The sequence below is a fragment of the Lissotriton vulgaris genome, chromosome 2_1, assembly GCF_964263255.1.
Source record: "Lissotriton vulgaris chromosome 2_1, aLisVul1.2, whole genome shotgun sequence".
Taxonomy (NCBI): Eukaryota; Metazoa; Chordata; class Amphibia; order Caudata; family Salamandridae; genus Lissotriton; species Lissotriton vulgaris.
The window spans coordinates 633060847-633087650 of NC_141687.1; the positions used below are offsets into that span (position 1 = coordinate 633060847).

Here is a 26804-nt window from a genome sequence, read left to right on the forward strand (position 1 = left end):
GACCTGTCAGGAGTACTTAAGACATATGTTATTAGATCAAAAGATTACATATCCGAATCCGAAACTAATGTTCTCCACGGGGTCCCCACAAGGAGATGTTTTTGAAAACATTTAGCACAAAGTCATCATTATCAAATAATGTCTTAAAAGATCAATTTTCGTCAATGCAGCACAAAATTCCACATATTTCATGAAATACTTTCATGAAGCAACTGATGCTTATTACAGGGATGGGTGTCTGGTTGGAATGGTCTGCGCCACATGTGGGCCCAGACATGCATAGTTCAAAGAGAGAGAGCAATGTTTGAGGTCATTCTGATTTGTCGAAGGCTGTCCTAAGGGCTCATATTATGGATGCGCCACACAAAGTTCTAATTCAGGGACTCCTCTTGAGAACTAGTCCATCCCCACAAAGGGCTGGCATTATGCATCGAGTAAATCAGGTAGATTTTATGCGCTTAGCAGAAGTCAAACTTCTTCAATATGCAGATGTAACTAGATGGTTGTAAGCAGTTGTTACCAACCTGCACTTTCACTTTTTTGGATTAAACCGTGGATAACTCCAGGGGGCCCAATATGTGTACAGGAAGGCTGCATCCTTACCAGATTTTCAGGATAAATACTGACTATGTCGATAAATTCCCTTTTAGGCTAATTGTATGCACATTTTCCCCATTTGGGTTGCCAGTAAACCTGGTGTGCATTCTACCCTCTTATACCAACGTTGTTCACCCCTGTATTTGAGCATTCACCTACTCATGATCAGTTTGGGAGTAAAGAAATAAAAAGAAATAACTAAAAGAAAACAGATTGAATAAGAGGAAAAATTAAAAAAAATATCTGTTTATTTAGTAAATCATTTTAGTCTGTACACCCTTTTATAGTTGCAAGTTTTTGAGTAATTTTTATCAGTAGCTCAGAATGTGCATCTTGACAGGTAATATCCGTCCATATGATGCTTGTTCGTTCTGCCTCTACTTTTGCTTTGCTCCCTCACTGTCCCTCCTCACTGCCTCCTGTTATCTCTTTTTCTTCTGTTATTGCTCTCTTTCTTTCGCTCGTTTCCATGAGCCACTGGCGCTCTCTTGTCCTCCTCTCCCTTTATCGCCCGCTCTCTTTCTTTTTGTTTTTCCTTCTGTATTTCTTGTTCTCGTTTTCTCATTCCCTCCGGTATCAGCCCCTTGTTTTTCATGACGGCGGCTCCTTACTCTAATGCTATCCTTATCAGCAAAGCAGCCTTCACGTCAATTTAGGAAATTATATTCAACCCTACCTGACAGAGCCTTATTTAATAATTTAAATCAACAGCTGAGTTCCTTTAATTTCAGATGCATGTGTCCTCTTTCTCCGCTCTTTGCCTCCTTTTTTGTCAACCACATACAGGGCAACAGTATCTTCAGCGCCTTCCTATATTTTTAATGATTGAAACAAGGCTGAGCTTTTGAACATAGCTAGCCATTTTGACATCTTGGGCCCCATCTATCGTTTGTGGTCACATCCATGAGGTCCGAGGTAAAGTCCTTGTCCTTCTCCGGGCAGTAAACACATGGATGAGGTTTTATCATCATTGTCACCTTCCTGGATTATTATACTTTAACATGTCTCTGCATGATATTTTTTGTGCTTCCCACGCTGCAATAACAGCATGCCTGAGCTACATTTAGGGCCCTCTAACATCAATATTTTGGCACTGCATCTGTACAGTTTTCTTCCTTTTTTTGAACAGGTTTGTTACATTAGTGCTCACTTATTCTCTTTTATTCACAAACTTTGGTGTTTCACTCTTATATAATTTATCACGGTGACTGTGGAAGTTACTCTCGGCACCACACACCGACTGGTTTCCAATGGCTTCTTTCTGACTCTTGAAACAAGAATTTGCAATGCAATAGGTCTCGCATTTACACTAGTTTGAGCTAGTGGCAATGTAAATGACAATACCTTTCATTAATGTTTTGGTTTTTAAAACATAAATAAAACGCATTGTCATTTACAATGCCAATAGCTCAAGCTTGCCTAAATGCTAGACCGATTGCATTGCAAATGCTTGTCTTTTTATGTAGCTGAGCCAAGGTATCTTCAACATGTAGTAAAGTTTAAAACAATCTAAAATAATGGTGCAGTTAAGAGTTGGCTCTTCCTTCACCCAAATTGAGTGCCACAGTAAAATTCGTGCAATTTGTACGCAAAAAGACAAAGGGGTCAAACTAAGTTCACTATGACAGACAATGGTGGGAAGAATATTGGGAACTGTCAACAAACGTCTCATAAAGTTGTTCTCAACTGTTTGAATTCACTCAGGATTGCAAAAGCCCCATACTCGAGCCCCATACAAAGTAACAGAGCACGAGCGGGTCTTGGAAATGTTAATTATTGTGTTAATTGTTCTTGAGCCTAACTTCTTTGGGTACCTGAATATCGCCTGCAGATTTTGATTGAAACTACTGACTCTTGTTTCGATTAGATGGTGCCAGGTACTCTTCTGATCGAAAGGGATTCCCAGGAACGAGAAAGTAGGGACATAGGATAACTTTTAATTTTTGATAAAACAGGATTTTAAAATGGTTGGGGATTTACCAACCACCATGGCGAAAGATTTCTCTATGTTATTCCTTAAACCCAGTTCATTCATAAAATCATTAAACCTGGCCACTTACTTTTGTAGGTCCACACTGGTTCTAGACATTAGGACACAGTCATCGGCATAAAGTAATGCCGGGAGATTTCTGGTACCTATCTTGGGGGCATCGACATTCCCATGGTTAATATAGCTTTCTAAATCATTGGTATACAGACAAAATAAAAAGGGGGCAAGGATGCAGCCTTGAAGAACCCCATGATTCATTTTGATGGGAGCAGAGAGTTTCCCACCCACACCGTATCTTACCCGCCAGGTCACATCTTGATGCATTTCGGCTAAAAAGTGGAATGGTTCAATGCCCAGATCCAGCATTTTTTCCCATAATCTCCCTCTCTGCACCCAGTCAAAAGCTAACGTAAGGTTCATAAACCCGAGATAGAGTGATCCAAGCTTAGCTATCGAGTACTTGCTTATGACCAGGTCTAGATTAAGGCATTGTTCGATGGTTCCCAGGCCCCTCCTGAAACCGTATTGTACTTCTGAGAACTTCCCGCTTTCAGTTACCCAGGTCTCCAACCGTTCTATTATGACCCCACCCACCAATGTACATGTACTGTCAAATAATGAGATGGGCCGATAACATTTTGGGTCCGACCTATCCCCATTTTTAAAAATGGGGACTATTATCACAGAACCCCATGATTTGGGGGGCCCTGGAATGCTATACAACTTAAAATATTGGTCAGAAAAGGAAGCCATAGAGCGGGATTGGCCAAAAACAAGTCGGCGGAAACACCATCAGGGTCAGGTGCCTAAATCTTTACTGTTTGGTTTAATGCCCTATCAACTTCGTTGAGCGTTGGGTGAACCAGGTCTAAGGTCCCATAATTTAGAGTGGGGCACTACTCGCCATTAACACTATATAAACTGGAGAAGTGCTGTACCCAGACATCAGGCATAATTGTGACATCAATACTGCTATTAAGGGAGCTTTGGAAGAAGTCAGAGTTGACAGTTTTCCAAAAGAGTCTGGGATATTTATTTTGACATGCATTATGCAGTTGTTCCCAGGCCTCTTTTCTTATATCCAGTTTATGTCTCCCTAAAGCACTTTTGTAATTGCTTCGAAGATGTTTTACCGCTAAGTTATCCTGAGTTTTTTTTTCCAGTGCCTTCACAAGATTATTATGAGATTGTGAACAGTCACTGTTAAACCATTTACGTTGCTTCTGGGGTCTTGATAAATTATCACTTTGTAAAGGAGCATTAATAGTTTCAGTTATCACGTCAAAGGCCTTTAACATGGATGGGGAATTTACACTTTCATCCCGACACTCTAAAATTTGTCTCAAATTAGTGGTCAGAATTCGTTGGAGGATGGAATCTGGATCAACAGTAGACCACCTACGCAATAATCCCTTATTTTTGTAATGAATTATGGGGCATAGTTTATTTCTCCCTGAAGTAGTGGCAGTGAATTTCTAAATAAATGGGCAATGGGAAGTGGTCACTAAAACAAATCTTAACTTTGGAAAAAGCCACGGATTGGGGTTTAAAATATTCAGATAGTACAATGAAATCTATTAGAGTGCCTTGACCTCTGCCCATAAAGTAAAAAGATCCGGGGCTAGTGGTTGAATAAGATCTACTGTGAGAAAAAGAGAGAATTTTGTAAGTAGTGACTTAAAAATGTTCCCACATGGGTTATGATAAAAAACGGCAACCACCATCCCTAGACCCATCTGGTAAACACGCTTTGATAGTGGACATAACTTACAATTAAAGTCACCCCCCAGGGAACAATAAAGTGTGTGTTTAGCTCCTGAATATGACTACTCAATGAATTCCCCAAGTCTTCAGCAATGGCAGTATTATTGAGAATAAAATTATTATGATAAAAATTGACAACGACCAGGGTGACATTCTGTTCAAAAAGAATATTAATAATTTGAAAATGTGGTGAATGGAGCTAGGTCTTGCCTACTCTGTCTGAAAGTGTTGTTGCTACCAAAGTTAATAAGCCGCCCTTAAGATGGCCGCCCAGAGCTGCATTGGCCAGAGTGATGGGGGCATAGCCGTTAATATAAGTTGGCTCTCTCACCCCAGTTTATTGGAGGCATATGATACTATAGTCTTTTAAGAAATCAAGCCATGTTTTAGATTTCAGCTTGTTTGACAAGCCAGCAATATTCCAAAATAGGCTGCCATGAACAATTGTACTATTATGACTGAGAGGTGCTCCCTCGTTGCATGTATGAGCAATTATCTCACTGTCGCCCGAGAATACTGAACTATAGAAGGAAACAGTAAGTGTTGAGCCTGCTCGGTTGGTGAAGTATTATTAGATTCCACCAATACTATCCTAGCTGAATTAGAAAGGACAGGGCTACCTGCATGGGCCGTATCGTTAAGCACTGGTTTGACAAACCCACCAGTGCTACCTTCTGCATTTATCTTGTCTTGGTCACAATTAATAGTCAAAGCAGTTCCCAGCGCCCTATAATGGAGACAATCCACATGATCAAGAGTGGAAAAACGATTAAAGGTTGGAATACCAAAATTGTGCAAAGCATTACAGGTTATACGATGCGACTTCTGCTCTATGACTTCCCATTATACACATTTTTTTTTCAACATTTTTTCTTTAGGACTTGATGCATGATAGTTACACATGGAAAAAACATTAGAAGCAATAGTTTAGTTTTTGGCTGTAGGTATTGAAGGACTTTGGGCAATGTCAAACACCTATATGTTTATGACTGCAAGAGTCTGATGAACGTAACAGTATATTAGTTTTATACATTGGCCTTCAGTGCACAGATGAAAACCATGGTGCCCGTTTCTCTTTTTCCTATTTACTTTCACTGATTTTCGATGTAATCATTCTCATGCCAGTTTGTGTTACAAATTGCAAGCATGTAGAAACTTAATTGTGTCACTCTTTTTCTTGATGTCATTTTGAGGGGAAAAACACCCACATTTATTTCCATATTTGGCAAAAAGACGAACGTTTACCACATTTTGGCTATTTACTCAACCCCGCCAAGGGAAATCGCAAACTCCTGACACCTTTACAATACTCAACATTATTGGAAAAAAAACTATGTACATTTAGACTGGATATCATTTTTTGGAAAAAGGTTATGTAGGAATACCACACACTGGTCGAAATTAAAAAAACAGAAAGGGCTCAGCACCTCTGGGGGAGAGGGGCCCTCAGCCCTTATGCACTTTAAGTCAAAGTAAACCGAATCAATTGTACTTATTTCAACAAACTTGTAACTCTTCTTAAATACAATTGTTATTACATGATTTATTTTCCGAGGTTCTGTTTAATAGGTGATGTTCTTGTAGGGGCTGCCATATAATTAACATCACAACTTGTTTTACTTAATAGTATTTTATCTCTTCTTGAATCATAACAGTGCAAGCAACCCTCCAATTTCTCACCTGTGTTGATGCAATCATTTCTTTCTTGTACAGAAACTTCTCGCAGATTTCTTAGATGTACATTTTCGTTTTGGTTTGTCTCATATATTGCACCCAGATTGGTAACTGTATCACCTGCTATAGAAAGACAATAGGTCAAGAGTTAGTGTTTCACATGCAACGCGTTTATACTGTGTTTAACTTCATACACTCTTTTAAGAAATTCCATTTTGATTCCATTTAAACTTCTTAACTTTTTTTTGCATTTATAGGGGTAATCTTATGTCGGCATTTTAGATTTGTGCTATGGTAGAATTAGTCTGGAGAATAAAGTATGTTAAATGAGTGTTTAGAATTTAGTGCCAGTGAAGCGCAAAACACATATGGGTAATACAAATAGCACTAAAAAGCAAACAACTTAGGCACCATCCCACAAAATGACGTTAATGGGCGGTTATCATGTTTGGTTCCGAATGCTGTCACAAATGTGTCTCTGAGTCCTGTGTAAAAACACATCCTGAGCCAATAACCTGCCTCCCAAACAGGTGGATAAACAGCAGCTACCAGTGGCGGCCACCACAACACAAAGGTGGGGTGGGGAGTAGGGGGGGGGGGGACGGGCAAAGGTTTAAAGGGTGGGGGAGTAAGACGGGGAAGGAAAAATAATCATTTTTAAAAAGTATCTTTTCCTCGCAGCCTCCGACGGCCGCCTCTGAGAAAGCAGAGGCTGCTCAGACTATCCAGATGCTGCTCTCCTGCTAGAAGAGCAACACCAGGATTGGTCTGAGCGACCTGGTCTGCGGCTCAGACACTTGCCTGTGAGCCTGCGGCATTTCTTCAACTCGGCTGTGAACACAGCTGGGATGGAGAAATATAAGTGGGCATGTATGTTTGGCCAGCTTAAGACAGCCGACTTCGGAGTATCGCCACGTGCCTGTCATGGCCTGGCCCTGCCCCGTCCTGCATGCATAACTGAGCCGGCCCAAAAAAAATAAAAAAAAATAATGATATTGTTTCATTAGCATTTTATTTTTCTGTGACGGACTTTGACGAGTGGGTCGAAGCTCCTCCACCATAGTAGAGCCCCGGCAGCTACAGACACCAGAGGGGTAAAAGACAAAAACAGAAAGCACAGGCACGTTTGACGCACAACTAAAAACAAGAGATGGAAAGAAACAAAAGGGGAGAGACCAGGGTTAAATTTTAACAAGAGAAAATGCTGACAATCAACGAAACAGACAGAAACAAGCATTTGCAATGCAACAGGTCTCGCATTAATTACGTTTGAGCTATTGGCATTGCTAAATATTGCAACACCAATTGCAACAAAAGTCTATAAATTGTAGGCCAAAAAAAATTTGTATTTATTTTTGTAGCAATGGTGGCATGCTGTGCTTTAGATGAATATGTTTAAAAGTAAAGTGTGCCATACTGCAATTGCTACAATAGTTAATTGTGGATGCGTTAACAATTGATGTGTGCACTGTTGGCTGGTGGTGTGTGTGCGCGCCTGGTGAAAGCGTGCAAAGACGGCTTGTGGTGTGTATGTGCCTGGTGAAATCATGCACTGATGGCTGGTGGTGTGTATGTGCCTGGTGTAAGCGTGCACTGACGGCTGGTGGTGTGTGCCTGGTGGAAGCGTGCACTGACGGCTGGTTAGTTTGTGCCCGATGAAAGCGTGCACAGACAGCAGGTGGTGTTTGTGCCCGGTGAAAGCGTGCACTGACGATTGATGGAGTTTGTGCCTGGTGAAAGTGTGCACTGACGGTGTGGTTGTGTGTGTGTGGTTGTGTATGTGTGTGGTTGTGTATGTGTGTGGTTGTGTGTGTGTGTGTGTGGTTGTGTGTGTGATTGTGTGTGTGATTGTGTGTATGGTTGTGTGGCTGTGTGTGTGTGTGGTTGTGTGGTTATGGTTGTGTGTGTGTGTGTGGATGTGTGTGCTTGTGTGTGTGTGTGTATGTGGTTGTGTGTATGTGGTTGTGCGTGTGGTTGTGTGTATGTGTGGTTGTGTGTGAGGTTGTGTGTGTGAGGTTGTGTGTGTGTGTGTGTGTGGTTGTGTGTGTGTGGTTGTGTGTGTGTGGTTGTGTGTGTGTGTGGGGTTGTGTGTGTGTTGGGTTGTGTGTGTGTGGGGTTGTGTGTGTGTGGTTGTGTGTGTGTGTGTGTGTGTGTGTGTGTGTGTGTGTGTGGTTGTGTGTGTTTGGTTGGGTGTGGTTGTGTGTTCTCCACAATGACATATTTCCCTAAACAAGCACCAGGAGTGGGTGCTGCCGCTTACCAGCGCACACAACCCTCTCAAAGGACAGTCTGGGCTAGTGGGAGGCCTCCAGGAGAGAGACAATGTTTGGGTCTAAAAAAAGTCAAGTCTTAAAATACGCAGAAAAAAATTGAGAGCTTGTACCACTAAATAATATACTCCCACTGTGCCTGATCGCTATATGCCTATATAATTAAATGTGTGTAGTACATTCCTTTACAAAATCACTTGTGAGATGCGCTCTTCCAATTGCTTTAATTGAAGCTGACCTGTCCGTCTGTCCGCTGGCCCTTTAGATTGAGGTCACTTTCAAGTCAGCCCCAGATGTTCAACAGCAGGAAGATGGCGGGAGTGTGTTGAAGCGAACTGAAGGTTGTCATCCATTATGACCTGCAGAACTTACAATGAGGTATAATAGTACACCAGGAAAGGGGGGGGCGATCCCCGCCTAATCAGCATGTCCCTAGGTAGAAGAGCGACACAAAATAACAGCCTAGTAGGAATGAGGGTCTCACAATGGGAATAAAATTCCCATGCTTGTAAAGATAGGTTGCCTAAAAAGTCAGTAGTGGCGGAAATCGTAATGCATTTCCTTAAAAGAAAATGATATCCTTTAGCCTTCTCCACTATAGACAGAGGAAGTGGAATGATGCGAGTCCTATGCAACAGCATTTACCACATAATTATGGATTTCACACATTCATAATCTGCTGCATAATTTGCAGACTTTACCAAAACGTTGTTTCTAGCTCAGACAGATGAAAAGTTACTAAAAATGCAGCAACGTATTCCAGCACAGTGGGATGCAAGGCCCTTGCCAAAGTGGACTGGTCCCCTTTCAATTGCCTATGTTGTTTTTGACTGTTAATACTGTTAGTGATGAGGTGGAACACTTGCCCAGACAGTTTTAACATGTGTAAAAAAGACAAAATAATGCAGTAATGCTGTTACAAAATGCACCGCTTTACAATGCATAATTTGTCCTTTCTTGCTGAATAATGTAGTTAACCCTAATGCAAAATGTGATACTCCCCTGTTGCATAATTCTAGTGGCTCTGACTACTAGACTGCATTGTATAACGACAGCATTCATGCATGTGATTTATGCATCAATAAAATGCATCCAGTCTGCAACGAAAACAAGAGAGTGAGAGTGTGTGTGTTTTTTCATTTTGTACTTGGCCCTGTACACCTGCTTATGAACAGTTTTGCACCAGAGCATTTGAAAAATGGTGCTTCTGCGAATCGCATAATTTGCACGGCCCATTTACGTCACAAGCAAATTGACCACTGGCAAGAATGAGTAATTATGGCCAGGCTTAAGCATAACGTTCACATGGGGTGCATTACTGAAATTCAACTGAATGTTTGCGAACTGACCTCAGATTATTTTTTCTTGTAAAGCAAAGTGATTGAAGGAAATTCTATATGCTAGCAATCAGCACTGAGATCTTTTACGAGGATAAAGGTTAAATGTCCATTTTTATTGCAATCATGCAGAGTTTATTTTTTCTTTTGAGAAATCTGGATGGATTAGATTTAAAGCACACCTGCCAACTGGTCCCGAGCCATGCGTGACACCTGGAGTCACTTCTGGACTGTACCTCTGTGTGGTGTAAAATCGCCCTCGCGGCGGATTACAAATGTTGGTATATGTGAAGGCACATCAAATGTTGTTGGAAGCACACTGAGCTGGTCAAAGAAGTGCCAGACAAATGTATATTCCAGCTCTGCATACCAGAGCACATACAATTGAAAAAAAAAAAATATATATATATATATATTTATATATCAGTCGCGGCTGGTGACATTTGAAATAGGCGGGGCGTAAAATTGGCGGTGGAGAAAAGTCCATACAGGAACAACTCAAAGGGCCTACTCGCAGTCAGAGTGTTCAGATTTTATAATGAACACTATGCTTCTCGTGGGTCAAACTCAAACACCAGTGTGCAAGTGTAAAACAGCACAATTGAAATATATTTTACGATTCCACGCTCTGTGGGGGGTACATTCACATTTTACCCAGCTGACTGTACCACATCTCGCAGTCAGAGTTAGTATCGCGCATTGCCATGCACTTGATTTAAATTATGGGTTTTAAAAAATACTCTTCAAAAACGTCAAAAGAAGCAGCAGTCTGCCGCACCTCATTGGCAAGGGACGCTGCTTCTAACTGGACAATAATAACAGACTCGGACTGACTGCCTCATAATAATAAAAATAAATATAAAAAAAACTTACCTTGGCTTGGCTTCCCGCTCTGGCTCTCGACTCGAGTCCTGTCCCGAAGGCCGAGACTGCAGACTCCCGCGCGCCATCCTGGATTTTTTTGAATGCCTCGTCACCAGAGCCGTCACTGAAGGCTGCAGGCAGCCTTCCTCCCCTCCATGGCAGCCGGCGCTGATTGGTTCGGCCGCTGCCCTAAACACGTCATTTCTCCTTGTCTGCATGCTGCAGAACGGAGAGTGGGAGGAGGCTTGGGGGAGCGGCTTGCCCACTGTTGCTAATACTGTCTGTTTGGACAGCCTCTCAGTGGGCAAGCCACTCCCCCAAGCCACTCCCCCCTGCCCTGAGGCTCTAGGAAGTTTGCTGACTGCTTTCTCGCCGTGCGAGAAGGGCAGGCAGAAACAAATGGTAGTTATAAATAAATAACTACCATTTGTTTCTGCCTTCTTCTCGCACGGCGAGAAAGCAGGGGGGGGCGGCGCCCAAACGCCCAAACGCCCCCATGGTAAAACCGCCACTGATATATATATATATATATATATATATATATATATTTGCCAATTGGGGACTCCAAGTCCCAACATGCAATTGTACTATACATGAACTACGAACTGCGCAAATGAAGTTAAAAGCGCCAATTGGAATCACCTATGCACAACTGAGCTGCCCATGAGGAAGAGGCTGTGTCCTTGAAACGCGTCGGCAAATATCTCCTTACCTGAAATGAAGTTGCCGGTTTTCCGTTTTGAATAAAGCTGTTGGCTTAAACTGCTGGGAGTGCATTCTTTAAGCTTTCGGGCATTTGGACTGCAATATATATATATATATATATATATATATATATATATATATCACAACAACGCATTCCGAAGAAAACGAACAAAGCTGATACGCCAGTCACTTGTAAGTTTAGACAAGGTTAATTTATTCTTCAATCCATTTCAGCATTATCACAGAAAAAACCAAAGTGTTTCGGTAGCTCCTTCTACCTTGTTCACGGTTGCCAGACCTCTGTTTGCTGATTATTTATAAAAAAGGAGATCCCACCCACAGAAGGCACGTGCTTACTCTGGTTCCTGTTACCATGTGAGGGATTCTGGGATTTGTAGTTCATGTCACACAGCTCCCTTTCACATCTATTTACATTTAAATCGTGATTGTTATAACTTAATTTTAACATTTCATTTCATGCACAATAAGTTACATTGAGTGATTACAGTGTACTTTCTGTTTTGGTCGTTCACTCACAAGAAATGGTTTGATTGTGTTAGGGATATGTGCGTGCAATCCTTTTTACGCTAAACATTTCCTTACTGCCCTCTAGTGGGCCTTCGTGATCATTTTGTCTCTTCATAAGTTGGTGTCTTCTCCATAATAGAATATATTGATATGTGGGTTAGGGATAGAAAATTTAGGAGTTTATTGAGAAGTTCATCTTAAGTTTTTTTATATATGTATGTACAGTTCTTCCGACTGATTCAGTCCAAAAGGAGTCCTTGTGCGAAAGTTCTAAATGTGACGCAACTCTTTTTGTCGTAACAGTTTTTCGCGATGGCCACCTCTTTCTGATAGTGACATTGTTTCCAATCCGAAGAATTTGAGCAGTTTCCAGTTTTTTTTAATTCGCAAATTGTGCTCCCTATGTAACGGAGTTGGCAAGGACATTCTATCATGTAGATGGTATATTGACTCTTACGTGTTATCAGTTCTCTTATTTTCCAGACTTTTTTGTTTGCCATCGTTATTTCTTTTGTTGGCTTTGCAATTTCACACACTTTGCAGTTGTAACATTTTGTGAATCCTGTTGTTTTGAACCATATGGTTTTTTTCTTTTTTTGGTGATGAAGTGACTATGCACTAATTGATCCTTTATGTTTTTTGCTCTCCTGTATGTTACGACTGGATGTTCTCCCATTTTCTGTCCTATTATTGGATCTAGTTGCAGAATTTTCCAATGTTTTCTCAAGATTTGTGTTATCTTTTTTGATTCTTCACTGTAATCAAGGATTAATCTGATCGGTTCTTCTGGGGTTTTTTCTTCCTTTTTACATCATTCTGACCTTTGTTTCTGGTTGGCCTCTCCCAACATTTATCAATCATTTTTTTTGTTTTCTTTGGAATCCGTTGTTGTGATAGAGAGCGGTTTGGTTCAACCGCAAAAGCCACACACCCATAGAGAAAGCACCACAAACGGGAGGCAAAGGAACCAACTCGTTGTATATATATAGCAGATTTATATAGCGCAACTCGAACCAAAGGCATTGGAGCGGTTTACATGAGCGCCAGTTTCTTTATACAAGGACACATTATTTTTTGGTAAACACAGGGAGATTAAATGATTTGCCCAGAATCCTAGCATGTGGAGCCGACACCGGGGCTCAAACTCAATTCCCCAGCTCCAAAGTCGTCAGCTCTAGCCGAACAGGAAACGAAAACAGTCTCAAAAGAATAACAAGAATGTTAAAAGCACCTGTTGGAGGCTGCCAACAGTATGGGGTTGTGGGGGCATGGGTGGGTTAAAGCAGTCCACCCACAGTCACCTGCAGCCCAGTCCACCTGGAGAGTGCCATAGAGGGAGAATGGTGAGTCCCCCACTAAGGTGTGGAGTGAGAGGGCGTGGCACAGAGCATCGCTGTTTAAGTGGGTTAAGTTGGGAGTTGCATGAATTAAGGACCCTGCAATAGTGTCACTTTCACGGAGTAAGTGCGTTAATGTAGTGTGCGTCACCTGCCTACAAACGGTGTGAGAGACTAGTGATTATGGCTGGAGTCGGTAGTGCAGTATTTCTGGTAATGCCCTGCCAGATTCCACAAAGGGTTGAGGCTAATGTGGAGAGCAGGAAGTACAATTGCGGAAATGGTGGTAGAGAGTGCAAACCGGTTTTAGAGGTCGTAAGTGAGAGGTGGGAAAGTTAAACAAAGAAAGAAAAAGTAGCTAATAAGAACAAGCATTTGCAATGCAATAGGTCTCGCATTTATGAGAGTTTGAGCTATTGGCATTGTGAATGACAATGCCTTTTATTTTTGTGTTGTTTTTAAAACAGATAAAATAAAAGGCTTTGTCATTTTCAATGCCAATAGTTTAAACTCTCGCAAATGCGAGTCCTATTGCATTGCAAATGCTTGTTTTTCCTCTTTCTGCAGCTGAATCCAGAAAAACACCAGTTGGAGAGCGCTTGGAATTCAGCACTTTGTTGTGGGGCTGAGTTCGCCTATCTCTAGTGTAAAGTTGTTTCTGTCTTTCGGGTCTATATACATTTATTTTATGTAAACAAACCAGCCTGACGGTGGAACCCTCTAATCCACAGCACCTGAACTGCTATCCCTCTAGTATTCTAGCCCCTCTGTACTTATTGGGGTCTGTGTGCACACTGAAAGGCACCCATCATCACAGTGCAAGCCCCCATGGGATCATAACATTTTAAAACATAAGCACAGGTGCACCACATGTCAATTTCAAAAACAGAAAAACTATTATGTAATCTGTATACAACATGAATATTCTTCAACGTTTTTCTTTTATTCCAATTTCTATTGCTTTTAAAACCAGGTCATAAACCACAATTTTGACAATGATACAGCCAACGCGTTTCGTCCTTATAAAGGACTTCTTCAGGGCACTGATAATTTGAATAGGTCAGTCTCAGCAAAAAGAATGTCAGTAAATAGCCTCATCAGCAGTCTATATGTCGTTCCACATCTAAAACACGGTCATTCAATACCAAGTGTTTAGACAAAGTTCCCCATAGTCATGAAAAACAAGAATATATAAGAATCAAGGATGCCGGGTAGGTCCGATGATGGAGCACGGATGACTACTCGAAATAGTACGTAAAAAGGATCACGCCTGAACTGGTCGAAACTGCGTTTAAATATCAGCCAATAAGCAGATTCCTTATAATGGACAGAATATACCAAAGATACAAGTAGGGCCCCAAGAAAATGGTACATGTATGTGCATGGATCTTGCGATTCTATGTGCTCAAAGTCAATACTGGCTGCCGGTATTAGGCTGTCATCATATCTCCAATGGCTGACATCTCACGTCGAAAAGGACGTCCTTTTCGCCGTGAGATGTCGGCTGTTGAACTTTGAGCACATAAAATATATTTCAAGTGACACAGATTGGGTCTGCTTCTCATTTTGTTGGGGCTAATGATACGGTGCTGTATGTAATTCAACAGGGTAATAACAATTAGGCTTGCAAGATCCATGCTCATACGTGCGCCCTTTCATTGGGGTCCTACTTGTATCTTTGGTATATTCCCTCCATTATAAGGAATCTGCATATTGGCTGTTATTTATACACAGTATCGACCAATTCAGGCGTGAACTATCCTTCTGCTATCATTCCAAATCCAAATAACTGACTAACCTATCTACCTACCACTTAAAATGTACCTGCATGTTTCACTATACTAATTCAACACTAATCCTCTATGGGTCTCGGAGTAACGTGCTACTCGCCGAAAAAGACCTTCGAAGCCTCGTCAGGGGTAGTAAGCGCTATATAAATGAAATTACAATACAATACGCTCAAATTGGAATTTTTAATCTAGGATTTGCAAGAAGATCCCACCTAAAGATGAATACATTTTCTCACAATTTATAGTATTCTCCCCCAGTTTCCAGCACGTCCTACTCTCTTTTTGCACACAATTTTTAAGAAAGGTTTTCACAGTATAGTTATGTAAAACATTTAGGTTTCTTTATAAGGCAATGGGAGTTAAAGCCAATAAAGAAAAGTAATCTGCATATAAAAGCTTATTTTGGAGGAAAATTATTAATTTTGTGCTCTAGTTTACAAAAGCTTGCATTGTTGTTTGTGCACCAGATTACAATAGTTTTGCTTGGAGTTTGTGCACCAGATTGCGATAGCTTTGCATAGGGTTTTGTGAACCAGATTACAAAAGTTTCCATCAGTGTTTTTACTGTAGATTGAATAGGTTTTCATAGGTGTTTCTAAATCACTTTTAATAGGTTTTCTTTCTCAAACAGTTTTCTCTATGCAATTTTTGTACCCTGATGCCAAGATGTGCATGGGCTGACTAGCTCAGAATCTACACCGGAAGCATACCCTTCCAAAACAGAATCATATGCCTAGACACATTCTTAAACATTCCACCCACTGTGTGTGTGATGCACACTGCTGCACACCTTCATTGAGTGGAATGTTTGGAGAAATGAAAGCATTTTACCTCGTTAGTGCTTGCATCAAGGAGGGGTTATTTTTTGACCCAACACCTGGGCCTAGATGTATGTACGATTCGCAAGGGCTGAAATTCACCGAATTGCAGCCTTTGCGAATCGTAAACGGTCTTTTTGCATGTTTTGAGATGCATTAAAAAAAATCGCAAAATAAAGAATCGCAAAAATTTGCGATTCCTTATTTTGCTATAGCATTTAAGGAATCACAATTTTGCGATTCTTTAAATGCTATATATGAAACTTTTAAATTTTGCGATTTTGGGTTAAGAAATCGCAAATTACCACCAACTTGAAGTTCGTGGTAATTTGCGAAATCTTAAAATAATCCCAAATGTTGCATTTTTAAAGGTGGCTTATGACGCACATACATGCCCATAGGGCATGTATGTGCGCCATATGCACACAAATGCTGATTTCAGGGGTACAGCAGGGTGTCCTTGAGACACCCCTGCACCCTTGAAATCATTCTCATTTTGCGATTAGCAAATTGCGAATCGCAAAATGAGATGTATTTCACAATAATTCCTATGGGCCTCCTGGCCCATAGGAATGACTGGAAAATTATTCCTTATTTGCGAATTCGCAACTTGCGAATTCGCAAATAAAGAATATTAAGAAATCGCAAAAAATTGCGATTTTAAACATACATCCCATTTTGCGATTTCTAAATAGCGATTCGTTAAAAATCGCTATTAAGAAATCGCAAATAGGAACGATGATACATCTAGGCCCTGGTCTGTTATCTTACTAGATCAGACTTTGGTGTGAAAAACTATGGGGGCTTGCGCTAATCTGCCCAAATTACACCCAAGTAACTCCCACTTGATGTAAAGTGGTGCAAAGTGGCACAAAATGTAATTTGCAGTGAGAAAATTGAACCTTTGTAGTGCAAAATATGACATCCGCTTGCAAGAGTTTGCATTGTTCAGCAGCGCTTTGTGCGACTTTGCCCTGGCACTAAGCCTTGGTAACTCTGGTCCCAGGCCTCTGTTGAGCATGCTGGGGTGTCAAAGTTGAAAAGAAGCTGTTTTTATGAGCAATGTCGTTAAAGCAGGACTCCACTCTCTTTACCACAAGGCAGCTTGGAAAGCGGGGCCCTGGGCAACTAGCCACGCCTTAAAATGTCACTGCAATAATATAACCTTGTTTAGATTACAACATATTTTTCAGCAGGGAACTCGTGACTTAAAATGTGGTCAACTTCGTATCTCCTTCTATTTTCCAATATTTATTTTAAATATTCCTCCTAGTTCGGGTAAGAAAAGAAGGCGGAGCCGCAGCTCTGTTAAAGCCACCAGGGACCCTAAGCAAGCAGGGGCCCCACATGTTTAAAAAGAGCCTTCACACCACCTACAAGGACTCAGGACTCGTCAGCTTTTTCCAAAAAAGGCTGCCTTTCAGATGTGGTGATGCAGGGGGTTCCTAGCGGAAAGAGACACAGCTCAGGGCTCAAATGTAAAAGAGATTAACTTAGGGTATGGCGTAGGGTCTCGTGCATAACATGCACCGATGCGCACTGGTTGTAAGCAAATGTTCTGAACACATGGAAAACAGTAAATACTGCACCTCTGACATAACGCAGACCTGCGTCTGAGCTCGTGCTGGGTACATGATGAATTTACAAGCATTACACAAGCGTGCAAAACATCGCCCACCTACTGCGCTACGCCTTTAATGGACTCAGCCTTTCATCATGTAAAGGTCGGTAAAAACAGACCCCTGAATGGCACAAAATTGAAAAAATTACCCGTAAATACGCAACAATGCTAATCCGGGATCAAGTGTTTGGCATATTGCGGAAAAAGCAATATCGTAAATCGCGAGTGACGCAAACAGGCGCTTGCGTTTGCTTTGTAACCGTGAGCCTGTCATTGCATGTTTAGCGAAATTAAAGAGTGTTTACACAACACGGCATAATCTTGGGCACTATGCGTAATAATCACAATGCGAATCCTGGAACCTATGCAAGATTATGCCGGTGTAAAGGACTTTTTTCTGAGCTCAGAGGAAGAACTTTCTACTATAAACTACAACTCCTCCTATAGCATCTTGGAGTAGTTCTAGATGTCATGATCTAAAAACCACCAGCGAAAAATAAACATTAAACTGCCTACGGCTGGACATTCGCAGTGCGCGGAGCTACATGTGTAAAAATCATCAACAACAACAAAAAACACCCTTCCTCTCTCAAGGGACGAGGACGTGAGTTATCTTTAAACTTCCATGAAAACATTTCAGGAACCAAGGTTTAAAGAATGGGTCTGTGTGAAAATGGAGGGTTCCTAAGAGGCACTGTGCTTTACAGTGTTTAAATGTATAAAAAGGTGGGTGGCAACTAGGTAAATAAACGAGTAAATAAAGTGCTTTATGAGCCTGTTAAACATCGTTAAACAGTGACAAGTCTATATGCCCGTTTCTGAATTATTTTATTTATAAGGCAAGTTTTGTCTTACGTGTATTAAAACCAGTGCATCATATGCTAGCTCTGAGGCTACTGAAACAATTTACCAATGGCCCACTGAGGCTAGGGGGCAAGTAAAGCAGCAGCGCCTGGAAGGGTGTTCCTGCTGGGCAGCGCTGCCAGATTGCGGCAGAAACGAGCTCATTTTGTGCTCGGTTTCACCACCGGCGCAAGACCTGTGCCAAAGGAGGAGAGGTGGTATCATGAAACAAGCATAATATCACTGAAGGAAATTGCAGTACTCACGTTTGCTTGTATATTGTCTGTGCCTCTAGTGATAAGATTTTTTAGAATTCTGCTCTCTTTTTAGATCCCTTTTTGTGCATCATAGCCAACGCTTCAACAAGTTTGCTGAGTTACAACACAGTGAATAAAGCAATTTATAATAAAGTGAAACCACTCAAGTAAGATATTACAAACCACAGAACATGCAGTACATCACTGTTGGAAAGCAACACTCTCTGCTTCATTAAAGAAAAGCGGTAAGATAGGTCAAATATTCAGAATCATTTTTATATCCATTTGCAACATGTGTTTTCAGCTCTTCACACTCCACTGTGAACGCTTTCCCCTTTAGTTTAGAACAAAAGCCAGTAATAAAGGAAATATGTTTGCTATTGGATTTGGAGCTATCCTCGCGAAAAAGAAGCCTGCCATTCTTGCCATGCAGTAGGGCAAATGAAAAGACTCATTGGGCTCTGTTTGCCCGTAGCGCTCCTAAAACGTTAACATTTTATTGGCTAGATTTTCACCCTGGGAAATAAACTGGGGCCAGGTTACCACTGAGGCCATTTAAGTTAACGAACTGAATAAAAAAAGAACGAAATTAGCTCATACAGCAGTGCAAAGGTCACTAGAAGGCACCTAGTGTGTTTTGACACATACGGGGCACCGTAAGGCGTCACAGAGAAAGTGCCAGCAACTCAATGGGCCATTTAAACATTCGGCAGTTCAGCCATAAATAAGTGGCACTTTATGAAGCTCCTGGTGACAATAAGATAATATTGCTCTGATAAGAGCCACTTGCAAAGAGCTGCTCTGGAAATCCTCAATAAAGGGGCAATTCCAAGATACAAAGACACAAAAGCAAACAACGTTTGTCTTTGTACAGCAGAACGAAGATGAACTGGTTGTTAACCAAGACAAGAGGAGTTCTCAAGAAGAATTCACGGAAATGCTTCAGGATACGTGCGAAAACACTCTGCCAACATTGCACCTCACTGCCAGCTTTCTGGCCCATCATCCCCTCATGAGAAGAGATTAGCGGGTGCCTGGAAGTCAAACAGGGGGATGTGCTCTCGGTGAGAAAGCAGTTTCAGGAAAATTAGCGATCACTGTCGACAGGTCTCGCAGGTGGCCTTCCGAAACGAAAACGTGACCACATCCATGTTCCCTACTCCTTCGGCACAGCCATGTGCTAACTGATTTAATGTGTGCATCGCATCGTCGAGCACGACAATGACCAGTACTGCACCTGTTTCGACATCGGCACGCAAGGGCAAGTATTTCCAGGAACATTTTGAATTTTACATCTTTAACACTCAGGCGGCTTCTCTGAGTAAATCCTGCTTCTGCCACCGTACGTACGGTGAGAGCAAAGTGTATAAAACGCTGGATTTTCTAACACTTCTCTAGTTTTAAAATATACTCAGCTTATTCCCACCTCTTTAGAATCACTACAGCAATAAACTGAGGCTCCTGTGGCTTGCACAGTGTCTGCCGCCGCCTTGATTCTCTAGTGAACGCCACAGGAATGGATGGTGTGGTGTGTGCATTACCACAATGAATGCTTACTTTCAATAGCATTTCTATTTTACTCACCAGATTAGATGTTTTTTTAAGCTCAGAATAGAACTGAAGAAGAGGCTCGGCTCCCAAAATACGGTGCTGGCTACGTACGTGCGCGTGAGAGGGAGAACGTAAGAGGCGGATGTGCTTGCAGATTCCCAACTGAGCCACTAGAGGGGGCCGAACCACAGTGCGTCACATCCCCCTCTTTCTGGAGTGGAGGGAGCAGGCTCGGGTGCGATTATTGCCGCTTTGCACTTTTGGTCGACTTTCCAAACCACCCACGAAACCCTCCTCTCTCACCCAGCCACCGGTACAAGGTCTTGTGAAAAAGGAGGGTCAGCGTTCTAACCTTTGGAGCCCATATGCGATTATGCCTCGCAAAATATTTTAAACAAGCTGAGGATCGCCGGGTGCTAAACAGCGCGGTGGGAGTGCACAAGACGAGACGCGGAAAGAACCCGGTAAGTGGGGGGGGGGAGGGGAGGAGGAGCAGAGAGGGAGGGGATGTCTGTGTGTGCCTGTGTGTGTGTGTGTGCCTGCCTGTGTGTGTGCCTGCCTGTGTGTGTGTATGTGCGCATGTGTGTGTGAACAGCATGCCATCTCTTGTCTCACTGTAAGCAGTGAAACTGAATGCTGGTTTGCCTGCGGGACAGGAGATGTGCGCTCGTGCCTGTACGTGCGCGTTCACGTTCCTGAATCGCCGCGTGTGCACCCCTCTACGTCCCTTGAAGAGGAACTCAATCACAATAGGTCGAGAGAGCTCGACCTAAAAAGCATTTGCAAATCTACTTCATTCGTCTGTGCTATGTTCCATTCACCCTAGCAACCCAGAACGACGAAAAAGAAACTAGGCAAGGGATGAGGGAGGGTGTCCAAACATTTACAGATGTCTATAGGTCTTGGTTTTGCCACGGAGAGCGAGACCTGGTGACCTGGGTTGGAAAGTGGCGAGGAGTTGAATGGGAGGTGCCGACATTGAGATGGGGCTGAGTGCAGGGTGGGGGCTATGCTCTGCAGTATTTGGAGGAGAGTTTGCAGTGGGAGAGATTGTTTGTAGTGTTGAAGTGTGATACGGTAGGCATGGTTTTAATGAAAGGTAAATGATGCGATGTATAGTATGACCAGAAACAACTAAATGGTGTTTTTAGGTCGAGCAGACCTTACTCTCAATGCGTGAGCATTGAGAGTGTCTGCTTCAGACCTTTTGTCAGCGTTTTAGAAGGAATGTGAGACGGAGCTCAAGCACGAGCGTCGCCGTCTCAGATTCCTTCTCGAGTGCGCGCACAGCACCACGCATGCGCATACACAGACACACAAGCGCCCATGCACGCACCCATCACGCATGCGCATACACAGACACACAAGCGCCCATGCACGCACCCATACATACAGAGAACCCACCCCTGCCGTCGCATACACACACTGCATACACACACGCTCCCCCCCCTTACCTCACCAGAGACACACACACAAGCGCACATACACACACGCACGCATGCATACAGAGACACCCCCGCCGTCGCACACACACGCGCGCGCACACATCCCCCTCACACCCCACTCACCAGGTTCTTCTTGTGTCCCTCGGCAGCCAGCGTGTCATTCAGGTTAACAGGCGGGGGCCGCGGGTCTCTCCACGAGCACGGGAGCCCCGCTAGCTAACATGGAAATCCTCCGGCGGGCACAGGAGCGCCTGCTTCCTGTTTTTGTCTGGCCCCGCCCCCGTCCCAACAAAAGTTGCCTGGCTTCCTGTTAAAGCCGGGCTGTGGCGGTGAGTTTGCCTGTTTTCTGCCACTGTTCGTCTCAAAACTCACGTGAGGAAAAACACGTTTTAATTGGAATATTTGATTCTTGCATTATGCTTGCTTTTTGAAAGAATCATTAATTAACAGTGGTAAATGCCATCCACGGCAGCCACGCTTCATGTTTCAGCACGGCAGCCGCACGCATAACTTTACTTTCATTTCCTCTGAAAAATTTAATGTTTCCAGTTCTGAGTGCCTTTGATGAGCATGATAGCTGTGAGCATCGCGACCGCCTCATGGAGATTTGGTCACAAATAACATGGTTTGTCTGGAGAAATGCTTGGATTAGCTCTTTCTGTGTAGAATGTTTTTCGTGTTTGTGGCCATAGCATTGACTCTTTATCTGGTGTGAACTTCATCTGATCCCAGGCGGTTTATTACCTCCATGATTACGTGGTACATTCTTCCTCTGGTTGCTGGAATATACCCGTTACCATGCTCAAAGCTTTTCATTTCCCCCCAGCCATGCTGACTTGTTGGCTTCTGCTATGTGTGGTACACACGGATTCACATACATTAGTTAACATTTGCTGTAATGTTTCATGCCATTAACATGCATTTATTTTTCTAAGCTAATTTTCCATTACAACAATTTTTGTTGCAGGATAACATTTAGACCCTTTCTTGGTACCACATCAAGGATGGGTAGATGCAACACTGGTTGCCTGACAACATTTGCACCCTTTCTTAATACTGCAGTGAAGATGGATAGACGCAGCAGTGCTCATCCATATTGGAACTCCGCTGTCACATGATACAACCCCCTTGATCTGTTTATTGTGTTGATAACCGATTTAAAATAAAGTTTAAAGGGAGCTTGTTTTTGTAGTCACGCCTGGCGGGTCTCGTATGCACTGGAGGTGTGGGGCACTGGGACGTGAGGGGCGGATAAACCGAGCCTGCTTTTTTTTTTTTAACAACTCCCATTTTCTTTTATGGCCGTCAGTTTGACCTCAACAATCGAGGTCCCACAAGCTGTCTTTCAGACGCGGTGATTTCTGCCGTCTAACAGCATCTCGACTACTTCCGGGGCACAGCAGAGGGTGCATAGTGTATCAGAGCACATTTAATCACCAAAATCTAAAAAATCCAGACCTTTATTGTGATCTTGGAGACGCTGGTGTAGACTTGGCCTTTGGGCTATCGAAATCGATTAGGGAGGTAATAAAATACGGGTTTTGGGACAATTGTCCTTTGAAACCTTTTAATAGCAAATAACACACATAGCTAAAAACAATATAAAAATATCAGATGTCAAATGCTTAATAAAAAGTAGAAAGCGGCCAATTTCCTCTGCCACATCAAAATAACGCATTTTGTATGTTAATGCCCTAACCGGCCCTGGGTTTAGCAGAGTGCCTTTTTGCCTTAATTGAAAGAAGACCCACCCCTTCTTAGCTTCTCTTTCTAGATCTGCAGCAGAACTCCTATTCAGAATTACATAATTGGAGACTGAAACATGTAAAGCCTTGGCAGACATGAACCACCAGCCCCCTCCATTCTTTACTCAATTTCCTGCCTCCTCTCTTCAGTTAGATGCTACATTTGCTGACTTTTTTCCACAGCTTGGACCCAAGGGGGCACTTCAGTGAAATTATTGTAATGCTTGTTCTTTTTTATTTATTTTTATTCTTCACTCATCCCAGCCCTGTGCCTAACACTCGTTTTAAAAAGTCTCTGACTCTTGGACAGCTGATAGCGACCTTTGATACAGCGCATCGCAGACTCCCACTCATCTCCAGGCGCGCCAAACAGGTGTCTGTGTTACCCGACTCAATGGTTCTCGATTCTTTGGCGTCAGAAAGATGTGACGCTAGTTTTAGTCTACAAGTCCCAGGCAAATGTCTCGGGTAATCGATTTAGTCCACTCAGCTATCCTAGAATATATTTCTCTCTCTCTCTCACGCTCTTGGTCACTCCCATATCATCCTCCTCTTGCATCCCCCCCCTTATTTAGTTTCACTTCCTTTCTAACAATACTATAAAATCTCCTCTCCTCTATCTCCTGACTCTCCCCTCCCCTCAGTCTCTCCACTCTCCCCTCTCCCCTCCTCTCTCCCCTTTCTCCCCTCTCCTCACTCTCCCCTCTCACCACTCTCCCCTCCCTCTCTCACCTCCCTCTCACTTCAATCTCCCCTCTCCTCACTATCCTCACTCTCCCCACTCTCTCCTCTCACACCACTCTCTCCTCTCTCTCCACTCTTCCTATATTTCTGTCTCACTCTCTCCTGCCCCTTCACTGTCTTGGCCTCTCCACTCTTCCTCTATTTCTGTCTCACTCTCTCCTGCCCCTTCACTGTCTTGGCCTCTCCACTCTTCCTCTATTTCTGTCTCACTCTCTCCTGCCCCTTCACTGCCTTGGCCTCTCCACTCTTCCTCTATTTCTCTCACTCTCTCCTGTCCCTTCACTGTCTTGGCCTCTCCACTCTTCCTCTATTTCTGTCTCACTCTCTCCTGCCCCTTCACTGTCTTGGCCTCTCCACTCTTCCTCTGTTTCCGTTTCACTCTCTCCTGCCCCTTCACTGTCTTAGCTTCTCCACTCTTCCTCAGTTTCCGTTTCACTCTCTCCTGCCCCTTCACTGTATTGGCCTCTCCACTCTTCCTCTATTTCTGTCTCACTCTCTCCTGCCCCTTCACTGTATTGGCCTCTCCACTCTTCCTCAGTTTCCGTCTCACTCTCTCCTGCCCCTTCACTGTCTTGGCCTCTCCACTCTTCCTCAGTTTCCGTCTCACTCTCTCCTGCCCTTTCACTGTCTTTGCCTCTCCACTCTTCCTCTATTTCTGTCTCACTCTCTCCTGCCCCTTCGCTGTCTTGGCCTCTCCACTCTTCCTCAGTTTCCATTTCACTCTCTCCTGCCCCTTCGCTGTCTTGGCCTCTCCACTCTTCCTCAGTTTCCGCCTCACTCTCTCCTGCCCTTTCACTGTCTTGGCCTCTCCACTCTTCCTCAGTTTCCGCCTCACTCTCTCCTGCCCCTTCACTGTCTTGGCCTCTCCACTCTTCTTCAATTTCCTTCTCACTCTCTCCCGCCCCTTCACTGTCTCACTCTCTCCTGCCCCTTCACTCTCTTGGCCTCTCCACTCTTCCTCAGTTTCCGTTTCACTCTCTCCTGCCCCTTCACTGTCCTGGCCTCTCCACTCTTCCTCTATTTCTGTCTCACTCTCTCCTGCCCCTTCACTGTCTTGGCCTCTCCACTCTTCCTCTATTTCTGTCTCACTCTCTCCTGCCCCTTCACTGTCCTGGCCTCTCCACTCTTCCTCTATTTCTGTCTCACTCTCTCCTGCCCCTTTACTGTCTTGGCCTCTCCACTCTTCCTCTATTTCTGTCTCACTCTCTCCTGCCCCTTCACTCTCTTGGCCTCTCCACTCTTCCTCTATTTCTGTCTCACTCTCTCCTGCCCCTTCACTCTCTTGGCCTCTCCACTCTTCCTCACTTTCCGTTTCACTCTCTCCTGCCCCTTCATTGTCCTGGCCTCTCCACTCTTCCTCTATTTCTGTCTCATTCTCTCCTGCCCCTTCACTGTCTTGGCCTCTCCACTCTTCCTCTATTTCTGTCTCACTCTCTCCTGCCCCTTCACTGTCTTGGCCTCTCCACTCTTCCTCAGTTTCCGTTTCACTCTCTCCTGCCCCTTCACTGTCCTGGCCTCTCCACTCATCCTCTATTTCTGTTTCACTCTCTCCTGCCCGTTCACTGTCTTGGCCTCTCCACTCTTCCTCTATTTCTGTCTCACTCTCTCCTGCCCCTTCACTGTCTTGGCCTCTCCACTCTTCCTCTATTTCTGTCTCACTCTCTCCTGCCCCTTCACTGTCTAGGCCTCGCCACTCTTCCTCCGTTTCCGCCTCACTCTCTCCTGCCCCTTCACTGTCTTGGGCTCGCCACTCTATCTCTATTTCTGTCTCACTCTCTCCTGCCCCTTCACTGTCTTGGCCTCTCCACTCTTCCTCAGTTTCCGTCTCACTCTCTCCTGCCCCTTCACTGTCTTGGCCTCTCCACTCTTCCTCAGTTTCCGTCTCTCTCTCCTGCCCTTTCACTGTCTTGGCCTCTCCACTCTTCCTCTATTTCTGTCTCACTCTCTCCTGCCCCTTCACTGTCTTGGCCTCTCCACTCTTCCTCTGTTTCCGTTTCACTCTCTCCTGCCCCTTCACTGTCTTAGCTTCTCCACTCTTCCTCAGTTTCCGTTTCACTCTCTCCTGCCCCTTCACTGTATTGGCCTCTCCACTCTTCCTCTATTTCTGTCTCACTCTCTCCTGCCCCTTCACTGTATTGGCCTCTCCACTCTTCCTCAGTTTCCGTCTCACTCTCTCCTGCCCCTTCACTGTCTTGGCCTCTCCACTCTTCCTCAGTTTCCGTCTCACTCTCTCCTGCCCTTTCACTGTCTTTGCCTCTCCACTCTTCCTCTATTTCTGTCTCACTCTCTCCTGCCCCTTCGCTGTCTTGGCCTCTCCACTCTTCCTCAGTTTCCGCCTCACTCTCTCCTGCCCTTTCACTGTCTTGGCCTCTCCACTCTTCCTCAGTTTCCGCCTCACTCTCTCCTGCCCCTTCACTGTCTTGGCCTCTCCACTCTTCTTCAATTTCCTTCTCACTCTCTCCCGCCCCTTCACTGTCTCACTCTCTCCTGCCCCTTCACTCTCTTGGCCTCTCCACTCTTCCTCAGTTTCCGTTTCACTCTCTCCTGCCCCTTCACTGTCCTGGCCTCTCCACTCTTCCTCTATTTCTGTCTCACTCTCTCCTGCCCCTTCACTGTCTTGGCCTCTCCACTCTTCCTCTATTTCTGTCTCACTCTCTCCTGCCCCTTCACTGTCCTGGCCTCTCCACTCTTCCTCTATTTCTGTCTCACTCTCTCCTGCCCCTTTACTGTCTTGGCCTCTCCACTCTTCCTCTATTTCTGTCTCACTCTCTCCTGCCCCTTCACTCTCTTGGCCTCTCCACTCTTCCTCTATTTCTGTCTCACTCTCTCCTGCCCCTTCACTCTCTTGGCCTCTCCACTCTTCCTCACTTTCCGTTTCACTCTCTCCTGCCCCTTCATTGTCCTGGCCTCTCCACTCTTCCTCT

The 26804-nt window shown here is 43.8% G+C and overlaps 1 pseudogene across 1 annotated transcript in view; it reads right to left on the reverse strand.

Moving 5' to 3' along the window:
- LOC147730909 (uncharacterized) overlaps positions 1-26804 on the reverse strand; it is a 119608-nt pseudogene that overhangs the window by 61115 nt on the left and 31689 nt on the right. Inside the window, exon 4 of the transcript XR_015308407.1 lies at positions 6032-6148. The product of XR_015308407.1 is annotated as an uncharacterized LOC147730909 (transcript). The remainder of the gene's footprint in view (positions 1-6031; positions 6149-26804) is intronic.